Genomic DNA, 23,609 nt, shown 5'->3' on the forward strand with positions numbered 1-23,609 from the left:
GAGTGAATAGGTAAATAAATACATAAATAAATTTTGTGCTCTACTATTTTATTCCAAAGCAATTTGGTGGTTTGTCGTATTAGTTTAGGCCTTAGTTTGGATGATTGATTGCCTTAGAAGCTCAGAATTCACACACTCAAGAGATCAACCATTTACACCAAAGAAACAACATTTAGTAATAGAAAACATGAGTTCAAATATTAGCTCTGTCATTTAAAACTGTATAACCTTTTTGAATAATCCATTTTACTTCTGTGAAATTATTTCCTCCCCTATAATATAAGGAAGTTGAACTAATTAGGGCATCTTAGGCTGTGTGTATTTGTGTGTGTGTGTGTGTGTGTGTGTGTGCGCGCGCGCTTTGGACAATCTTGTGAAGCCTAAGGACCCTTCTTCAGAATGATGTTTTTAAATGCAAAAAAGAAAATACATAAGACAAAAAAGGAACTCAATAATATTAAAATACAGTTTCTAGACTAGAAAACTGAAATCAGGTATGATCTAGTGATGGGTCTAATAACTAGTATTTTTGAGGTTGTGATTAGCATAAATAACATTTTGAGATAAATGAAACAACTATATGATATGAAAATATGTGTGATAGCTAATGGTGACAAAGACCCACAGGTATTATTAATTCTATTATGATTTGTTGCTTGTACCAATAATGGAAGAAAATGTTAAATTTCACCTAGTTAAATTTTAGTGAAAATAAAAGTATAATTTTTTCCCATTCAAATTAGTGGACCTTTTGAAATAAGAACATGGTTGGATATCTATGGACCCCAGTTTAAGGACCCTTGGGTTATATGATCTCAAAGGTGTCTTCTAGTTACCAATCTTATGAATTTAAACAGTATATGGCCTTAGCATTTCAGGAAACTGAGGTTCAATTATAATTAAATCATGTTCTGGACATAATTCTGTGAAACCATCTTTCTTTGATCTGATTTTGCCATCAAAGAAGATCAGTCCTTTTAATTTTTTTCTCTCTGACTGTTCTGCCCAGGGTTAACTGTAGATTTTCTCTCTGAAACTCCAGGACATCTGGTGATCCAAGTCAGCATTTTCAAAGTGTATTTATTTGAGTGGCACAGGCCACTGTCAGAATCTTTCCTGGGACCTTCCTTTTACTGCTATATTTTTAATCTAAAGATTGGCACTCAGGAGTTCTGGGCCTTAGCTCTGAAACTCTGAATTCTCAGAAGCAGTTGTACAGTTCAGGAGTGGTAAACACTGTCCACAGAGGCTTCCTACCTGAAATGAGGGCAGGGGCAAGCCTCTGGCTACAGGTGGATCCCAGTGTGCCATTTTAGAAAAATAATCCTTCATTGTCTTCACTTCCCCCACTTCCTCTGGATACAGCATAGAGTTTAAAATGCCTCAGAAAATCAGCTCAATGTCCCTTAGCACTGATTATCCTGGACTAGAACAGTGATGGATTGTTAATTATTTTTGTTGTGAGTTCAGAGACAGATCATTGACTTCTCTAGACCTCCATACTGGTGAAAGACACACACACACATATACAGACATAGATATAGAGACAGAGACAGAGACAGAAAGACAGAAACAGAAATAGAGAAAGACAGACAGACAGATGTAGACTGGATGATCATAGACCTGGAAACAACTGCAGACATCATCTAAGCTTAGTCTTAATTTTACAGCTGAAGAAACTGAGACCTAGAAAAATTAACTAACCCACAGTCATGTAAATAGTAATTGCCAGAATCAGAATTCCAGTTCCACTGCCTTGATTTCAATTTCAACACTCATTGTTTCCCACACTGATTTCCAACGTCTCTTCTAGTATTGACTTCTTTAATTCTATGACAATTTGTTTCTAAAAGGATGCATTATAAAATCAACCAAGAAGTTTCACAAGAATCAGTAAATGACAATATTTTACATGTATACATAGGTCATAGAATATTTCTGTTGGAAAAGACTTAAAAACACAAGAGATTAGAACTTTAAGGAAACTATAGAAAAAATATTAGATCATAAAATTTTAAGGCTAATTGAGAACTAAGACTATAGAATACGAGCACATGAAGGGACCTTAGAATATTGCTTCCCCCTATTTATCTTTTCACTCCATTTTTCCTACATGTGATATGAATGGGCCTAATTAAACACAAAGTATGCAAGAGTCCAAGGACAAGATTCCTCATTCCTGCCTTCATTCTCAAATTTTTCTTCAAGAATACACTGGAATGGTCTATCATTCACTCATGTATTTTGCCATATAGTACTATTTTAATGATGACTGATTCAGAAGTTAGAAAGCCTGGGTTCTTTTCTGCTACAATCAGTTATATGACCACAGTGAATAAATTACTTCTATTTTTTGAGCCTGTTTCCTCACTCTGAAAATGGGAATAATCCTTGAAATAGCTACCTCATGGGAAGTTATGAGGACACAATAATTTCTTACTTCATAAAATTAGGGTATTGATGACTTTAAAATCCTTTCTAGTTCTAAATCATATAGTGCTATAAAATGATATAATATGTCTAGCAAGTTAGAACTTTAAGCAATTAATATTAAAGTTAGATAATTTGATGAAGTAAATATGTTATGGCTTTCCATCCTTCTTACAACCCATAAATCAGATAATTTTTCATGACACATGAAGACACATAAAGAAGAATTTGGAAAATGCCCCATTTCTCTAGCTTACCCCTCTTACTGCTATACTTTCTGATAATACCCAGTGTGTTGTAGCAGTGTTTGCTTGTAATTCATGATATGAAATAAACTCTAGATAAGTATTGAATAAGTAATAATAATAATATATTTAATTTTAAAATAAATGAAAGCAAATAAGTTTTCAACAAAGTTCATGTAAAATAAAAAGGCCCCAGCCTGTGACTTGAGTTACCTGCTTCCATTAGCCTGCCTGTCCTTGGTGAGTAAAGATCATGTCTGTATGGATCACTATAGACATTATTTCTAATGTGGATATATGACTCTTAAAAGGCTCACTGTAGGCCTATTACGGAGTATCCATTGTTACTCTCTAGGATTGTTCTAAGACAGGATTTCTAAATCCAGGATCTACAGGATGCATTTCAGGAAATTCATGAACTTGACTAGGGAAAAAATACATACACACACACAGTAGGGCTACCATATTAGTGCAGAAATATGTTTCAATATCTATGATGGATGGCTGAAAGCATGGATATAAATGAATATCTTTTAATTGCCAAATATATGTGCTTTTTCTCTTTTCATACCTCTCACCTTAGGACTTCTTGGCCTCCTACCCACCTCCCACAAAAAAACCTAAAAAAAGTAAAATCAGAAGCAGAAGGCTTCAAGGCACAAGAATACCAACACTGCTGCAGGAATACCATCAGGTATTTAGCCTGCAGACTATCAGGGCTTCCAGCTGACCTCAGATAATAGAAACTATAGAAAGTGAAAACATGGATAAATGAGTCTACTCATGTTAAATATAGTTTCATTAACTTCTTATTTAAATTTACTACTTCTTTGAATTATGATCAATAATTAAATAATATTAATATGAAATATGAAATAATATAAACATCAATAAAATCAATAGAAAATCTTCTGAAATTGGATGCGTTGTCCTCACCAGACTGCCAAGTAGGTCCATGCCACCTATAAAAAAATCAAGAACTTGTGTTCCAACTTTTTTGTTCAAGTTCTTCATCTTGCCCACAGGTTTCCAAAACTCCCAGCAGGGACAAATTGACTTGAATCTCAGAGAAACATTTTTCCAGATGTTTGTCCCCTTGAAGGACAATATATATATCATAGATTCCACTTTCATTGTCCAGAGACAAATGACTTTTTGCATCCACCTCTAGGTAGGGCTAGCCTAAAGACATGAATCAGAATTTTACTTTCTTGATCTGTAGCTTCTGACATCCTTTAGCCTCTATAAGTTATGCCCCCCCTCACCTCTTAATCTATATATGGGGTTGTATTTTCCAAAGGTAAGAGATGAGGAAGAAGCCAAATACTGCTCACACGTCACAGGGGAAATGTTGGGAGTGGAGAGAGATGAGGAAATTTGCATTCATTGTTATTGTCCCATTCTATTAGTAAAGAAAGTGTGACTTCCAAAATTTTACTGACTGACTCATAATCATACAGTAATTAAGAAAATAGAATCCAGGTCTCATTATTAATGCTAAAATGAATTTTTGTTCATAAGTTGAAAGTTTCTTTGAAAGTCACAATACTGGTTTTAGACTCTCTCATGACAACAAGGGTCCCTCTACACTTTAGGAAACTTTCTCTGGCTTATTTTCTTTTGATTATCAATATAGTACATTTCAAAAAGGACCAAATGAGAGATTTCTGAAAGTTGTCATTCACCCCAGGGAAAGTCAAAAAAAGCCCATGGTATTGCAACTTCAGGATAGGATATCTGTGCTAATGTGAAAGTGTGTTTGACTTTAATTGACTACTTAGTTTCAATACAGGACTGAGTAATTTCCCCATCCCTTTTTGAAGCAGAGGGCTCGTAAAAATTACAGAGATGCAGTAGTTTTGTTTCTCCAGACCTAATACTACAAACAGAACAAGTTGGGATATGAGTTTTTCCTATAGTTTTTAGAATTCCAAGTGGTTATGAAAATTCAATGTCCAAATATACAGAAGGCCCACCGCTAGGTGTGTAGTGGAACAGAGAGAAACAAAATTCTCAAGTCCAAAAGTGGCTTCCAATCAATCAGTATGGTTGAACACTGGGCAGAGAATTTAGATTTAAGAACTTTATGAAGCAATGTCCAACAACATGCAAATAAATTCCAGGAAAAGAGATGCCATAAAAGTTGAATAGTTAATCAGAAAGGTTGTGTGGACTACTAAGTATCAGTTTCTACCTTAATAAAATGGAAATAAGATACTAGAGAAACTATTTTTGAATATATTTCTGCCACCTACTACTTTTGTGATGTGGGACAAGTTACTTTTCCTTCCTGAGCCTCAGTTTCCTCATCTGGGAAATGAGGGGGTTGGGTTAGATGATCTTTAATATTCCTCACCACTAAAATTCCATTTATTCTGTGGAAATATTTGCACTGATTATCTCAAAAAGCTGTTGGGAGGAACTCCATAAACTGTAAAAACTTTAGAAATTTAAGCTGTTATTATTTCCCAGGAAAACTCCTACTGTGTGGTTACATGTCAGTAAAAGACCAAATTCCTCCTAGTATTCAAGGCTCCATGAATCTGATCTTCTCCTTATCACTCTCTTTCAGCAATCTTTTTTGTTATTTGGCTGTTTCAGGTATGTCATTTTGGGTTTTCTTGGCAAAGATACTGCAGTAGTTTGCCATTTCCTTCTCTAACTTATTTTATAGAAAAGGGAACTGAAGACTTAAGTGACTTGTCAAGTATCACACAACTAGTAAGTGTGAGGCCAAATTTGAACTCAATTCTTCCTGACTACAAATCCAATGCACTATTCATTGTGCCACTCATTAATTCTACCCTATAGCTAAAATATGCTATTGGTCTTTAAAATTTAGAAGTTCTACTTGTTCTTTAGAATTTATGTCACATTTTCCTGGCTCTATAAAAGGGAATATCTGAAATTTTTAAATTACTTATAGTTATTCTTTCTAATATGCCCTGTTCAACTGTTTTCCCCACTCTTTTTCAAATTTATAACAGTAAAGCTTTCATGGTCCCCTTAAAGTTGGGATAATTTAACTTGTTTATTTTACAGATAAGGAACCTAAAATCCTGAGAGTGGAAATGACCTATCCATGGTGTCACAGGTACTTACACGAATCAATCTGTTCTCTAATTGATTAAGATACTCTTTCCAGTGGTACAGACTACAATCCATAAACTTGCCTTCATCTTATACAACTTTGGTCCATTTATTCCTACAAAACTGCCAAAGGGTTTTACTTAGTGTGGTGGATGCCTTCTGCTAGGACTTAAAATAGGCTGTCTATTCCTTCTTCTTCTTTAAAAAATCCTTTTACTCTGTCTTAAAATCATTACTAAGCATTGGTTCCAAGGTAGAAGAGTGATAAGGGCTAGGGAATGAATATTAAGCAACTTTCCCAGGGCCACAAGGTTATGAAATGTCTGAGATCAGATCTGAATACAGGAGATGCTATTTCTAGGTGTGACTCTCTATCCACTCAGCCACCTAGCTGCCCTCCATATGTTATTTTTAATAAATACCTGATGTATTTCTTTTTCCAGGCATTCATCTGTCTCATGATAGTATTTGTACTACTTTGGAGTTCTTCAGTGCTAACATTTTTCAACTCATGCATAACTACCAAATACCTCTCCATTACCCTTTAAGAAACTCAAAAACATAATAGTTCAGAAATTAAGATTGATAAATGAGCAAGGGACATAGTCAGTTTTCAGATAAAGAAATCAAAACTATCAAAAGCACATGAAGAAGTGTTCTAAATCTCTTATAATTAGAGAAAGCAAATCCAAACAACTCTGAGGTACCACCTCACACCTAACATATTGGCCAATACGACAGTAAAGGAAAGTAATAAATGTTGGAGGGGGTGTGGCAAAATTAATATACTAATGCACTGTTGGTGGAGTTGTGAATTGATCCAACCATTCTAGAAGGCAAGTTGGAACTATGCCAAAAGGGCTTTAAAAGACTGCCTGTCCTTAATCCAGTCATACCACTCCTGGGTTAGTACCTCAAAGAGAAAATAGGGGAAAATATACGTACAAAAATATTCATAGCTTAGATCTTTGTGGTGGTAAAAGACTGAAAAACAAGGTAGTGTATCAATTGGGGAATGGCTGAACAAATTGTGGTATATGCTGGTGATGGAATACTATTGTGCAAAAAGGAATAATGAACTGGAGGAATTCCATGGGAACTGGAAAGACCTCCAGGAATGTATGCAGAATGAAAGGAACAGAACCAGGAGAACCTTATACACAGAGACTGATACACTGTGGTACAATCAAATGTAATAAACGTCTCTACTAGCAGCAATTCAATAATCCAGGACAATTCTGAGGGGTTTATGAGAAAGAACACTATCCACGTCCAGAGAAGAACCGTGGGAGTAGAAACACAGAAGAAAAACAACTGCTTGATCATATGGTTTGATGGGGATATGATTGGGGGTGTTGACTTTAAATGATTATTGCAGATATTAATAATATGGAAATAGGTTTTGAACAATTATACATGTAACCAGTAGAATTGCTCATTGACTCTGGGAGGGGTAAAGAATGAGAGGAGGGAAAGAACATGAATGATGTAACTGTGGAACAATATTCTGAATTAATTAAATAAAAAATGGAAAATGGAAAAAAGAAATTAAGGTATACTGAAGATATACAGCATTATTGCTAAAATATGAATGGGATAGTGACCAGACTTATGAGTTCACTAAACAAGAAGTTTCCAGATGAGGAAACATCTTTTGCCAATACAGTTTGTACCATCTTTTCCACTTAGGGTCTTAGTGAATTGCCTAGAGCACTAGTGATATTAAGTGATTTGCCTAGGGTTACAAAGATCATATGAATCAGAAACAGAACTAGAATCCAAATTTTCCTGGTTTCAAGGTCAGCTCTCTAAATGCTATGCAACACTGCCTGGAAGAATACTGATATTAAAAAAATAAGTTTTTGTTTTGAGGAAAAAATCTGCCTTTGAACACATTAAGAAATTCCTCAAATGAATCTAGCCTCATCTCCTCCTCCTGTTCAATTCTGGGTTCAGTTTATTGGACATATAGATCAATGAATGTACATAGCTAGACATCCCCATCTCACTGTACCTCATCATCTAAACAATGGGTATTTTTCATCTACTTTTGTTTTTACTGTGTGAATAATTTGGTCAAACTTTTTTGAATATTTTATGAAATCTTTAGGAAGCACTATAGTATACTAGGTTTTTACTCAATGAATATAACAGCATCTGTAATGCTGGAGCTGGATGATCTAGATGATCTAACTATTAGAGTTTTTTTTCAGTTTGGACTACGCACTATTGTCCTTTTCTGCTTCACTTGAATATTAAAGGATCTTGAACAAAGCCATCTCTGTTTTTACATCTTTCAAGCAATGTTGAATGATTTGACATATACATGGGAAACAAGAAGCTGGTTAAAACAATATCAGTAGATCATTTACATGGTCATTTTCAGTTTTTCCATAAGCCCATGAAAGTTAGGGCTTAAATGTATATTTCCTGACTCCAACTCAAGTGCTATTTCAATTCTTCTGCTTCCACATTAATTGTCATCCTCTCCTTCTTGTGTCAGTCACTCAGCTAGTATTTATTAAGTGCCTTCCATTTTTCAGAACTTGTATGAAGGGCTAGAGATAAAAAGAAAGGCAAAAATACTTCCCCCTGTCAAGAGGATTCCATTCTAATGGGGGAAACAGCATGTCAACAACTACATAAAAATGAGAAGCAAAGGAAAAATTGGGGATAGTCTCAGGGTGATGGTGCTAAGATTAAGAAGATGAGCCTCAAAGGAATCAAAGGAAACTGGGAGGCAGATATGAGGAGGAAAGATACTATGGGCATTGGATAAAGTCAGTGAAAACATTCAAAGACAGGAGATGGAGTGTGGTGTACTAGGACCATCAAGGAGACAATATAATTGGGTCTTTAGGAGAGTAAAGAATATAATAACATTTGAAAAGTAGGATGAGGTCAGGTTGAAAAGGGTTTTGAAAGCCAAAGAGAGTTTCTATTTGATCTTGGAGGTAATGGGAACCACTAGATATCACTGAATAGGAAGTCAGATGATGCCAGATTTTTCATTCTATAAATGATAACTGAATTGAATCTGGACTGGATTTTTTGTTATCTCTGTGGCCAGGGTGTCAGCCACATTTAGCTAAATAAGGGAAAGCATTGTTCTTTCTAATTGCTTTTCTCATATGCCCTCAAAATACAGTAGTGTGCTCATAATAATTGTTCAGTAAAGGTGGAGAAGGGCCACCAGGTTACCCAGTGGATAGAACACCTGACCTTGAGTAAGGAAGATGAATTTAAATCTAGCTTCAGTTATTTACTTGCTTTGGTATTTTATGGACCTAAAACAAACTCTAGCCAAAATATCCATTTGCCTCTCAAAAAAGTTCTAGGTGGCATATAATAATGATACTAACATCTCCCTTTTAGAGAGGAGGACACCAAAGCTCAAAGAAGAGATATGACTTTGTCAGGGTCACATAGCTACTTTATGGTAGTAAGAACTTGTACTCTAGTGTTTTGATACCAGAACTGTTCCTGACATCATGGGCTGGGCCAGGCAGGGTTTTCATGGAGTGTGACTGGATGGATATGAAAAGGAGTTTTCTGCTGTTTTTGCTTCTATGTAAAGTATGGTGAAATTCCAGCATGAAATTCCAGCATGAAATTCCAGCCTTTCTGTCTCAAAACTAAATCTAGCCTTTCAGTGACACAAGACCTAGGATGGTTTTCCATCTTCTTCTCTGCCATTTCCCCACTCCTGCTCCACTCAAGTGTTTATCTCAGTAGCTCAAGAACTTTGTAAGTACAATGGCAAATGTGGGCAGGACATAATTGAATTTGTGTGAAGTCTTCCCAAGTGGGAAAGGCAGCTTGCTACAAGTGCCCACTGTATGTGGATCTTATTTTTCTTTCTTGTATTCTTCTTTTATTTTTTTTAATTCATCTCAAGCTCATTTCTTCCCTTTCTTAGTTATGATTTTGACAGGTAGAGGAAGGGAAAGGAGTTGGGTAGGGAGACAAGACTCACAATCTAGGCCAGTGTTTATGAAAAGAAACCTTTCTAAGGAAAAAAATGCCTTTAAGTCCTTTGGAGGGCTACATAGTGAAGAAGGGGATTAATAGTAATTCCCTTGTTATCGTTCATGGCCAAAGAGCTGACAAGTCATTCTCTCCCAGATCCCCTAAACTCACCTCAGAATATATTACTGGGAGGACAATGGGCTGGTGCTGATTAGGTTGTAATAAGAGCTGCTTTAATGTTCCTTTTCCTATTATCTTGATATGGAACTGGAAGAGGGTTTAGAGATCAGCTAGTATACCCCTCTCATTTTACAGATAAGGAAACTGAGGATCAAGATGAGGAAGAGAATTACTCAAGGTCATAGTAAATTAGAGTCTAAAAGGTGAAAAATGACCAGTTCTCCTTGCTTCCAGTTCAGTATTTTTTCTATTGTGGATATGAAGCTGACTTAAGGAAGGTTTAGTTGGATAAAGGGCTGCTGAATCAGTGTGAATTAAAAAAATATCTGAGTGTCTCCCCACTCCAGGGTATATGCTGAAAATAATACAATAAAGCCCCATTCCTTTGAATTTTTTTTCTTATTTTAAAGAACACTCTCTCTTCCTTGTCCCTTTGGCCAGTGAAAGTACCTTTGAACCATGGAATCAGTTCTCTTTCATCCCAAACCAGCAGGAGGCCTCTTGCAAAAGGTAACAACAATATTGTACTCATATAGCTCTTGGTACATTTCAAAGCCCTTTCTTGTTCATCATCTCATTAATTCCAGCAGGTTTTTAATTATAAAACGTATTTGTAGGCTCTCACCCCCTCCTATATCCATGGCCCCAGGGATGCTGAGGAACTTGGATGATTTATGATATCAGTGCAGATTTATTTCACCATTCTATGAGATACCCCAGGAGAATGGCTTCAGGATGCTCTGAGCTCCATTCTATTTTGTTGATCTGTACAGGGATCTTCTGAGCACAGGCAGGTACCCCTCATTCTCTTCTCTACTCTATCCCTTTTATCCCACTTAGCTCTGACAAGCTCCAGTTGTCTTTGCAATAGCTTTAGTGTCAAATTATTTTGCAAAAGTGGAGCTGTTTAGTCAATTACTTTATGTCCTCAGTCCAGATTGATAGCATATAACGTAGAAAATTGTCAAAGAAGTCTTGGATTCCAGTTATCTCTATGACATATGTTGGCTACATGAAGGGGTGTCCCATGGGTTTCTCCTATCCCTGTGAAATCATTCAGTTCCTACCCCAATGCTACTGATTTTTATAATGCACTTTGCCTTCCTTAGGTGTCCTGCATTTTAAACATCTCTGCAAACATGCATTTCCCAGACAGTTATCCATTGCAATAAAAATCTTCCATAAGCCTGGGTATAATACTGGTCCCATCTCAAAACTATTTGCAAATCAATTACTTCCACACTTTTTGAGATAACAGTATATTACCCAGCATAACTTATATGTAAGAAATGATATAAAGACATGATCAGAATAGGAAGACAGCTAGAGAGTTGCATTGGGATCCATGACAAACTAGAAGATCCAAAGGATGATCCCTGGTACTTAAGCCAGATCTTTTCTGGATGATGTATAGAAAATCAGGAATGAGAATCACATAGTATAAAAAAGTAGGGATAGGTTATAGTCCATATGTATGACTTTATCCACATATAAGATTATATATGTTTGTAGATAGATGAACACATAGATACAGATTTCAAATGGCATGGATAGATTTATTTAAGCTCTGACTCATGTGTTGGGAAGTTGCTTCAACTCAACAGGACCGTACCTGAAATGTTGATTTACTAGCTAAAGGGTGAGAAAAGCAAGGTGGGAAAAGCATGTATCCTGTACTCTAAACAGGATACTGAACTAGAATGATCATTGCCACCATCTAAATATTTCTTCTAAGGATATGAGTCTGGGTTCAAATAATGACTGACCTGACTACTCTTGAAAAGTAGGGAAACCTTTAACTTATGCTCACTAGCAAAGTTTCTCCCTATAAAACACTATTTACCCAAAAGACCATAACAAATAGGAAATAGTGCTTAAATATAGTTAAATATAGTTATCCAAGTAAAGCAGCAAACAGAAACTGAAACGCTTGTATAATTATCAAAAACTGTAAGCAAAAGTGAATGAAATGAGAAAGAGTGAAATGATCAGAATAAAGAGAACAGAAATATTTGAATCATGAATTGTGTTTGTACACTTCCAGGAAAAGGAGTAATAAATAGAAATAATTAAGACATAGTTTTATACTTACATCATTTTGTCAAATGATGCCTTCTCTAATTGAGGGAGGTGGTTAACTGGGTGTTTTAATGTAACAAAAAAAGTAAATATATTTTCTTTAAAAGAGTAAATGAGGTATTCATCTGGGAGAAAAATTCCATCACAACTCAAATAGGAAGAAGGATGGGAGGGGATATAGGGAGATATAGACATAAACAGAGAGAGATATGCATATGGACATACAGAGACAGAGAGACAAAGATGGAAAACAATACAGAGACCAAAATGGATATAGGAAGAGACAGAAAGAAAATTATTTCACTTAGTGGAGATATTCTCTCAGCATTCTCTAGAATTACAGGCCACAGAAATAAAGAAATGTACATCTGGTCACTTCTTATTTATGTCCATGACTTGGGGGCTACAGGCTGTCATTCAACATCTTTTTCTCTCTATTGCCTATTGAAAATTCTTTCCCCACATTTCTCTCCAAAGAATGTATGGAACCAACTCAAATAAGTCTTTGACAGCAACTACACAGTATTGTTCTCAAAATTTTCTCCATCATGTGGTAGTTTTGTCACCCTCTGTATATGCAATGTACAACACAGAGCTGTTCCTTTCAAAATCAGTCCAGACTTGAGCAGAAGCAGGTTTCATGCTAATGAAAATTTATGTCTATTAAGTATGTATTTAGTGTCTTCTTCAGGAAAAAAAAAATTAACTCTAAGTCAGGAAGACATGAACTTTAATCCTCCTTTCATGCATTTTAACTTCATGTCCTCAGACAAGTCACAAAATACCTCAAACTTAATTTTCTTATCTGTAAAACAGGGGTGATAGTATTAGTGCATACCTTTTAGGCTTGTTATGTGAATCATATGATATTATATATGTTAACTGCTTTTCAAACTCTATGTAAAATATTATCATAAAATTTCTACCTACCTTCAGTTATTACATATATTGTTTTCTCCTCCACAACCTGTGTATAAACATTCTCCATTTCCCTTTTTTCTTATTTTTCTTCTTCATTTGTACTATGTGTTTTGGCCATTTTTAGCAATTCTTCTCTTGGGACATTGACACATACTAGTTCACAGGAAGACATTCCGAATTGGGCATTGCTACCAGGGAAAAAGCACAGATCATATTCCCCATGTGATTATGAGGCAGATCATTATCCTTAATTGTGACTCAGTTATCCAGAAGGGATTATTAACCCTTTCCCCACATAACTCAAAGGAATATTGTAAAGATTTGATAATGATGTTTGAGTTCTGAGGGAAGATAGAACAAGAAAAGGCTATTTGCCTAAAGTCATTGCCGAGCTGGGATATTTCAGTTTTGGGTCATCCCCTATTCTGTTTTGCTCTAGAATAGGTAGTTTTTCTCTTCAGATTCCTCCCAAGTCAACATATCTCTGTCTTCTAATTATGTCCTTAATCAGATTCCCATCTCCTTACTCTCTTCTTTAGTTTTCATTGTTTCTTTATGTACTGTTCCCTTCTTTGGTACCTATAAACAATCTGGACTAATTTTATTCTTTAAATATCCTCACTTCCACCTTATCCAATTATTTCATATCTCATTGTTCTTTTACAGGCATAATTCTAGAAAAAATCTACTCTCACCATTCCCTAATCTACAAATGGCCAAGGGATATGAATAGGTAGTTTTCAGATGAAGAAATCAAAACTATCATTAATCACATAAAAAAGATTTCTAAATCCCTCCTGTTTAGAGTAATGCAAATCAAAAACACCAATGAGGTAACATATAATAGCTAGCAGATTGACCAATAGGATAGGAAAGGAAAGTAATAAATGTTGGAGAGGATATGGCAAAATTGGGACACTAATACACTGCTGGTGGAGTTGTGAATTGGTCTAACCATTCTGGAGGGAGATTTGAAATTATGCACAAAGTGCTTTAAAAGATTTGCTGCCCTTTGATCCATCTATACTACTGCTGGGTTTGTACCCCAAAGAGATAATAAAGAAAAATATTTGTCCAAAAATTTTTATAGCCACACTCTTTGTGGTGCCAAAAAATTGGAAAATGAGGGGATGCCCTTCAATTGGGGAATGGCTGAACAAATTGTGGTGTCTGATGGTGATGGAATGCTATTGTGCTGAAAGGAATGATGAACTTGAGAAGTTCAATGTGAACTGGAAAGACTTCCCGGAATTAATGCAAAGCAAAAGGAACAGAACCAGAAGAACATTGTACACGGAAACTGAAACACTGTGGCACAATTAACTGTAACTCTAACAAACAACTGTAAGATTTTTCTACTAGTAGCAATGCAATGATCCAGGACAAAACCAAGGAACTTATGAGAAAGAACACTATTCACATCCAGAGAAAGAACTGTGGGAGCAGAAATGCAGAAGAAAAACATCATTGATCAAGTGGTTTGATGAGGATGATTGGGGTTTTGGTATTAAAAGTTCACTTTTTTTTTGCAAATATTACAAATATGAATAATATGGAAATAGGTTTTTAACAATGATACTTGTATAATGTTGTGGAATTGCTTTTTAGCTCCAGAAGCAGGGTGGGAAAAAGGGTGGAAAAATTATAAATCATGGAATCATAGAAAAATATTCTAAATAAATAAATACATTTTTTAAAATCTACTCTCATTGATTCTATTTCATCACCTCCAAATCATATTTAAACCCTTTGTACTCAAGAGTTTCCTACCCTACTCCTCAACAGGAAATGTTCTTTCTAAGGTTACAAAGGATCTCACTTGCTTAATCTAATGGTTCCTCATTCTTGCTAAACTTCTAAATCTTTGCTCTTTTGAGTACCTTCCCCTGTTCTTTGTGCAGGCATCTCTCCCATACTTTAACTTTCTCCATTGTGGTTTCAATGTGTCAGGTTAGCATAATAAATTAAATAGGAATTTAAGGGAGTTTTGCAAAAGCTGCAGATGACATTCAAAGGCCAGAAGATGACACAGAAAAGTTTAGAAACTCAGAAGTGATAAAATATATGTATAATATTGTATAATATCAACATAAATTATCTCTCAATACTATAAATATATACAAGTTCTTTTTTAAAGTTAAAATAATTAAAAATGTTAATTATCATTTTTTCACATTTTTTCTTTTTCATACAGTATTTTTATTTAACATTGACCTTCATATACCCTATGACCCAAATAATTAAACCAAATTTTACAGTAAGATATTTTAAATAACCCATAAAATTAAAAAAAAAAAGAAATTCAGACTTCTTCTCTGGTTCAAAGGGAGAGCCAAAAAATGTATTCAGATTTTCCAGATCCCTGAGGTATTATGATGTGGAAGAGATACCAGTACAATTTTTTCCTCTTTTGGAGTTCTTTAACTGGTTCTACTCCTACTGATCAGACCATTTCTTCTCTGACTCCTTTGCTGGATAATTAATCCTTAACTCTTTTTTTTTGGCTTTCCCCCATCTCCTTCTTCTCATTTCCCTCCTCCTTCTTCCCTCCCCTCTTCACTCATCCCAGAGCAGATGGCTAATCAACACTAGTTGGATGAACTGAATTACTATCCAAGCAGTACTTGCCAACATTCTAGGGTATCCTAGAATAGGAATAGAGAGTTACTGGTTTCAAAGTGACTGATAATAGGGAAATAACACAAATATATAAGAATAAGAGACATCCCTTAATGGATAAGTGGTCAAAGGATAGGAACAAAAAGTTCTCAAAAAAGAAATACAAACTATTAACAAGCATATTTTTCCAAATCACTGATAATACAAGAAATCCCAATCAAAATGCCTTTTTGAGATTTCACTTCATATATGGGAAAATGGCAAAAATGATGAAACCTAGAAATTAATACTCTAGGGATTACAGAAAGATAAGCGCATTAATACTCTGCTGGTATACCTACTAATTGATCCAACATTTCTGGAAAGCAATTTGGTATTATACTTTAAAATGTAACTAACCCAGATATCCTACTGTCAGGAATATACCTGAGATGAAGTTAAAATCAAAAGGACTTACATGTATTAAGCTATTTTCAGTTTATCTGTGTGTGTATGAGAACTGGAAATGAAGTAGACACTAACCAGCTGGGGAATAACTACACAAATTATATTAAATGAATTAATGGAGTGTGTCTGTACTGTAAGAATTGAAGAATGTGAACAATTTACGGAACCTTGGGATGGATTTTAGGAACTGATATGAGCAAAACAAGTAGAACTATATCTCCAACTGCTGTAACCATATAAATAGAAAAAATAAAAACCCCAAAAACAAAAATGACCAAATAAAACTGAGTGCTATGTAATTATAATTGTCATAGTTTAGCATAAGAAAAGAGATGAGAAAATATGTCTACCTTCTTTGGAGAATTAGGGGCTCTCTGGGTATATGGAATATGACATATACCATCAGATCTGGGTGATGTGTACTTAGTTCTGATTAACTGCTTTTTTAAAAAAAAATTTTTATTTGCTGTCTCAAGGTATGATTCATTGTAGGTAGTGACAGTGAGGTAATTCAATGGATAGAACACTGCACCTTGAGTCAGGAAGACCAGAGTTCAAATCCAGCCTCAGAAAATTAACTTCCAAGTTATGTGAGTTTGGATAAGTCACTTAACCCTATTTGCCTCAATTTCCTCATTTGTAAAATGAAATATAGAAAGAAATGGCAAATCACTAGGATTTCTGGCAAAAAAAAAATAAATAAACACAACAACAACAACAACAAAAAATAAAACCCAAATGGGATCATGAAGAGTTGGACATGACTGAAAGGCCTGATTCATTTGGAAAATATATTGGAAAAAAAAAGTGATCTAGAACCAAAATGTTAACAACATATTTTTAAGAGAATATACTTACTATTACTTCAAACAACTTTAAATCTGAATTACAATTGTCTTTCCCATTAGGGAAAGTAAAAAAAAAAGTGGGGGTAGTAATGGCAAAGAAACGGTTGTTTCCACTAGAATTAAGGGCACAGTGAAGTATTTTACAAGAATGAAATTGGAGAGGCATGTGTAGAATGCAGTTTGGAAAATATCTGCGGGGTTTAGCATCTTGCAAGCCAATATGTCAGCAGGGTTATATAGCAGCTGACAAAGATAGTGCAATCTAAGTCTGTACTAAGAAAGACATATAATCCAGAACTAGGAAGCTGATACCCTCAGTCATCTGCTCTCTTATATTTAGTTTGGAGCACTAAATATTAGGAAGAATATATCAGTTGTAATCAGAGGGCAACAAGATGGTGAAGGGCCTTGAGATCATACCATATAAAAATCAGATGAAAGAAATTGCAACGTTTAATCTGGAAAAGAAAACAGTTGGGCAGGGGGCAGAAGGGAGTCATGAAACCTGTCTTGAAATATTTTAAGGCCTCTCACACAGACTTGGTTTGCTTGACCCCAGAAAAGGAAAAAATTCATAATGATTACATTTCACTGTTTTAGGAAGTGAGAACTTCTCTCTCAGAGATCCAAGCTGAGGTTTTATGATTACTTGACAAGTATGTTGTAGAAGGAATTCTTGGATAGGGATGCATTTAAGCTAGATGACCTCATGTCTGCTTCCAAATGAGATTCTTACCCTAGGTGAAGGAATTGAAAGTTCTAGATAACAGAGAGGACATGAGCACTAAGCAGTCCCAGGAGCCCTGGATATGGGGTCAAAGGGGCTTAGTCTTGATATTTATTTACTGGGTAAAAATAGGCAAAGTGTCACTATCCTTCTCTGGGACTCGGTTTCCTTTTTTGTAAAATGAGGGATGAACTAAATGATCTCTTATGTTCTCTTCCACATTTAGGATCCTATAGTTAAAAGTGAAAAGATATATTCAAGTTTTAATTCTGTCATTCACTAAGTTGACCTTAGGCAAGTCATTTACTTTGTCAAGTTGCATGATCTTTACCTCTAAAATGAGGAGAGAAACCTATATGATTTAGAATATTCTTTCCCCCTTTGACTCCTAGAATCCAACCTCTCCCCTCCATCCAACATTCCTTTCCCTTCTCCACCCCTTCCCCAAGCAAGCCCCTTCATGGGCAAAGTAGAACACTTTGTTTCTTTGTCTGAGATCTTTCCAATAGAAACCTGAGTTTGACTGAAGCAAAGAAACAGTGGAGAGGAAGTCTGGATGGATTTCTGCAGAGCCAATTTTTTCCATTTCTATTCAGGGCTCTCTGCCCATGAAAATACAACAATCATAACAGGCTCAAAAAAGCCAGACCTAGCAGACCCTCTGTGAAGAAAGCGAACACAAGAGAACAGAGGATCCCCTTGGCTCCTCTGGTTGGAAATTATTTACCACTGAATACACTGAATAGAAGAAGCTAATGATGGCTGCTATTATTTCCCTCTCCCCAAAGTGAAGTGAGATGAGATGGTGAAGGAGCTTTTGCAACCTGGATGGGCCACGTGGGGACCGCGGGAAGCCTGGGACTTGCAAGGGAGAGAACTCTCGCTGACCCAGTTTAAGTACAGCATAGACTGACACAGTGCCACAATCCACAACTTTAATAACTCTGTGACACATAAAAAGGTTTTGATGCAAAGCAGAGCTGACAGGGCAGCAAAGGGAAGTGTCTGCCGCCCTCTGAGCTGCACCAGTATTCTGGCTCAAGGTGACTTCAACCTTCCCAAAAGGGCTTCAACCAGTTTTGCTTTACTACAAGAAGAATCTGGTGTTCTGAAGAGAACAACAGGGAGAGTCGGTGCCAGTGACTGACACACTGAGAGTTTTGGGGGGACACAATCTGGTTCTCCTTGTCTTTGTGGGAGAATTCTGGTTCATGTGCAGCCAATATCTGGCTGGTTGTTTCAGTTAATTAGAATGCCAGAGGGGTGAAAGTAGCTAGGTAGCAGAGGGAAGAGGCTAGACTTGGAATCAAGAAGACGAGTTCAAATTCCTAAGACATTCACTAGCTGCATGACCTTGAGAAAGTCCCCTAATCTCTCTCAGACTCCATCTACATCACAATGTTGTAAAGATCAAAAAAAGATAAAATACCTTGCAAACCTTAAGGCATTCTACATTTGCTAGCTATTATTAGTAAAAGTCAGTGGTTTGAACCCTGTTTGGGTCAGTTTGAGGGATCATGAATTATTAAAGCTAAAAAATACCTTAGACACAAACTCACTTTCTGAGAGCTGAAAGATACTTTATAGATCACTTAGGCTAACATCTTTTTAGAAATAGGAAACAGATAGGGAATGGCCAATGGACTTATAAAAAATCATGGTATCAGGGATAGAAAGGGTCCAAGAGGTTACAGTTACCCATTCCAAATTATTCAGGTTACAGATGTGTAAAATCGAGCTCAGAGAATGGAAGGGAGTTGCCCAAAGCCCCAATACAAGGATCAGACAATCTAGGATTTGAATGGAGGCCCTCTGACTCCAAATCCTTTAGACCACCCTGTCCAACGTCACTTGTCCAGGAAGTGGTGGAGCTGAAACGGGAATTCACCTTCTTGGTAAAATTTTGTGGTTAGTTTTAGGTCCAGTTTAAGTCAGTCATCATGCAAATGCAAAACATTTGTACAAGTAAGAGACAAGATTGATATCCAGGGGAAATCCATTCCTCCAGCCTACCCTGTTAAAACAAGCCAAGATCTTACTGATCACAGATCACTATCATTATATCTTTATATTCCAGAAACTGATTTGGACAGGGATATCTGAGGAAGGGATGAGATGAGATGCTAAGGCAAGTTAGGGTGTGTCTCTCTGGGGTACTCATATATTGGAAATTCTAAATAGAACATTCCTCAATGAACTCTGACTAGAGTTGACTTAAGGATAGAAATAACTAAACACGACTCAGGTAGACTTACTGTTTTTATCATTTTTGTTGTTGTTCAGTCATTTCAGTCATCCCCGACTCTTTGTGACTCCATTTGGAGTTTTCTTGGCAAAGATAATGAGATGGATTATCATTTCCTTCCCCAGCTTACTTTACAGATGAGGAAACTGAGGCAAACAGGATGAAGCAACTTGCCCATGGTCATACAGCTAGCAAATGTCTGAAGCTAAATTTGAACTCATGGAGATGAGTTTTCTACCTCAGGCATGGCATTTTATCCACTGAACTACTGTTTTTATCATAAGGTCTTTTAATTCCCCTCCCCCAAAATGTACTGTGATCTAGTAAACAGTACATTTAGAATCAGGAGTCTGAGTTCAAATACCAGTTCTCATTCCTACTATATACTCTTCTGGACAAGTCACTTCATCTCTTAAACCTAATTTGTAAAACATGGCAAACAACAACTAGGCTAACAACTTCACAGAATTAGAGACCTTAAAGGATGGTGAAAAGTGAACTGTTCAATGAGCAATCTTATTATTTATGTGACCCTGCTGCCACTATCTTCCTCACATGAGCTTGGAGACACTTGAAGCAAGGAGAAAGGCTGGGTAGAGCCAGAATTAACATTATCATTGCCATCAATAAACATTGTCCAAATATTGCAAGAGAAACAAAGAAACAAATACTACTATCTTCTTGGGAACAGCTTATAGATTTGTTATGGACAAGAAATGTGTATAAAAATTACTCATGGTAAGCACAATGAATACAAAGGACCAGGTACATGGCATGGAAAACTAGGGTTAAGGGAACTCATTGTATGGAGAGATTACACAGGGCTGGGAGTGAGGTTGAGGACCAAGTAGGAAAGAGCCAATATTGGATAATATATCAAGAAAGGCTCCATGAAGAAGGTGGGAGTTGAGTTCAGTCTTCAAGGATTGGAAGAGTATGACTAGCAGGGATTTCAAGGGTGAATGTATATATATATATATATATATTATATATATTATCTTGTTGCATGTTACATGTCTCTTTACACATACATTGGTTTCAATATACACCTAAAACTTAAATTAACTTTCACTTTCCTTCTGGTATGGTTTCCATAGTAACGGTGGACACTTATTTTTCTTTTAACCTCCTTTTTATTGTTTTAGGAGGAGGTGGGCTGCTTGAGGGTTAACTGGCCAATGTAGCGATTTTAAAGTCATTATTTGAATTCTTTTTTTAAAAAATGCCAACTTTGCAATTTAATGGAAACTGTCTCTGGTCTATTTGCCCTGAAGGATGCTAAAGGGGAGATGAGAACTAGAATTTTTTTGTTTCTTCCCCTCCTCCCTAGCTTCTATTATTATCATGTTCTTAATTCTAATATAGCATCTAAACTTGCAATCTCGGTAACTATGGCGATAAAATAGGTGAGATTTCCCTCCATTAAGACTTGTGTGATTGGAAGTTTGAGGTCGTGCAGGTGAAATAAACTCTGGGGGAAAAGGCAGATGGTTGGATGTAGGAGAAAGAACCTTGCAATGGGATGGATGGGGCCTATGATCTAGTCTTAGCCCTGACACTGAAAGTCAATGAGATCCTGAATAAGCCAGATACTTTGTTCAGACCTTGTTTTTCCCATTTATGTAAAATGAGGCATGATTGCAGTTCCTTTCTAAAGCTGACACTTGGAATGCAAATTTTTTCCCCTTTCACAATTATTTTTTTCACACAAACCAATTAGCCCCTAAAGAAAACCACCTTTAAATCAAAAGGGGCAACATATTGCAGAGAAAAGAGCATTGGACATAAGAGTTAAGAGAAAACTAGGTTTTAATTCCTTCTGTAATCCTCAGCTGTGTGATCCTGATCAAATCCTTTAATTTCTTCTACAAAAGGAGGATGATACTGGACTTCTCTACTTTACAGATACATTTTCTGCTTTATTGAAAAGGGCAAGTGTTTTGTTTACCTTAATATTTTATAAAACCTTGAACTGTGACTACTAATCAACATAATTTAATAAAAAGGCACAGATCTTATTGTGTCACTCCCCTGCTCTGAAATCTTAGTTGCCTACCATTGCCTAAAGGAGAATACACACATATACTCACATTCCCACTCCATCCCCCTTTCTCTATCCCAAGCCTTGTATTTAAGACCCTCCACAATCTGGCTCCAAACCACTTCTCTGTCCTTAGCCTACTACATGTCATGAACTTTAGGATCTAACCAAAATAGACCAATAACTCTCCCATAAACTTAATCCTTTATCTCTCAACTCTTTAAATATTAAAAAAACCCATACTTGTATTTCCCTCCTTCCTTCATCTCCATCATAGAGGCTTTCCGCCCCCAAAATCTAACCCAGTTATTACTTGTTCTCCCTAAAAGTTTTCTCTGATGTTCCCACTTATTAATGTTTTATTTCTTCTAAGTTTTCCTGCACTATGGACCACTGTGTAAACATATCTCCATTGCACTAATCCCCAAGAAAATGTGAGCTCCTTAAAAAATAGGGATTGCTTTTTTTTTTCTTTCTTGCACTAGTACCTAGTTCAATGTAACTGGTCAATACTTATTGAAATATAGAAGACACTATTAAATTGGGGGAAGAAAGAAAAAAAAGATTCATTCAGGAGATCTGTATTCAAATTCCTCATGTAATACCAGCTGTATGTGATTTGTAAAAAAAAAAATGTCTTCTTTGAACCTCAGTTTCTCCAATTACAAAATGTAGGTGAACACTAACAGGATTTACTCAAGTCTCTGGTAAGAAAGGCATTTGGTGAACTTTATAGGACTAAAAGAATGTGAGTAGATAGTGCTCAAAATAGTAATATGGACTCAGAGTACCTGGGTTTGAATGCTGATGCTATTTTTTATTGTTGTAGTTGAGTCTTTTTTCTTTCAGTTGTGTCCAATTCTTTGTGACCACATTTGGGGTTTTCTTAGCAAAGATATTACAGTGGTTTGCCAATTCCTTCTTCAGCTCATTTTACAGATGAGGAAACTAAGGCAAACAGCTAAGTGATTTGCTCAGGGTCCATAGCTAATAAGTGTCTGAGGTTTGGTTTGAATGCAAGATCTCCAGGCACAGTATTCTATCTACTGTGCCACCTACTTGTACCTTCCTTTTGTACATCTTTTTATAGAGTTATAAATAGGAATATATTCACCTGGGGCAAAAAACAGTTAAGAAGAGAAAGGGAAAAAAAAGCAATGAAATGATTTCTGGTATAGAGGACAGTCTGACCTTCATCATATTCACTCTAGGATCCAATGGTGGTGGTAGTTCCCCTTCTCACTCTGGAGAGGATTAGTGTGGGAGGAAGACAAGCCCTGGGGAGAAGTAAGAGTAGGAGGAAGACAAAAACCTAGAAGAGAGGGTTATGAAGATAATTGGGCAATTGTGCACAGTCCCCTACACCAAAAGTCTCTTCAGCTATAGGGGTCACTTAGGGAGGAAGTATGAGAACCCCCAAATTGGGATGGTATCATTATGATGGAGCAAAGCTTCGCTCACTGCCTGCTAAAGCTCTGTCTTTCTTTCTACCTTTGTATGCCTTGGAAATATCACTTAACCTCTCTTGGCCTCCATTTCCCTGTTTATAAAATGAGGGGGTTGGACTGATTAAGTTTTAAAGCCTCTTCCAGTTCTAAATTCTCATCTTATAGTGGATTATTGTTATTATTTCTACCCTTGGCAGCAGGAAAGAATGCAAACCTCCCCATTTTGCTCGAGAGAAACAGACATCTGTTTGTGGGTTGGTTACTTCACTACCTTTGAAGGGTTTTTCAGCATTTTTCTTTCCTTTTATTCCTGAGGAAAT

The sequence above is a fragment of the Monodelphis domestica genome, chromosome 1 (genome assembly GCF_027887165.1).
Source record: "Monodelphis domestica isolate mMonDom1 chromosome 1, mMonDom1.pri, whole genome shotgun sequence".
Classification (NCBI taxonomy): Eukaryota; Metazoa; Chordata; class Mammalia; order Didelphimorphia; family Didelphidae; genus Monodelphis; species Monodelphis domestica.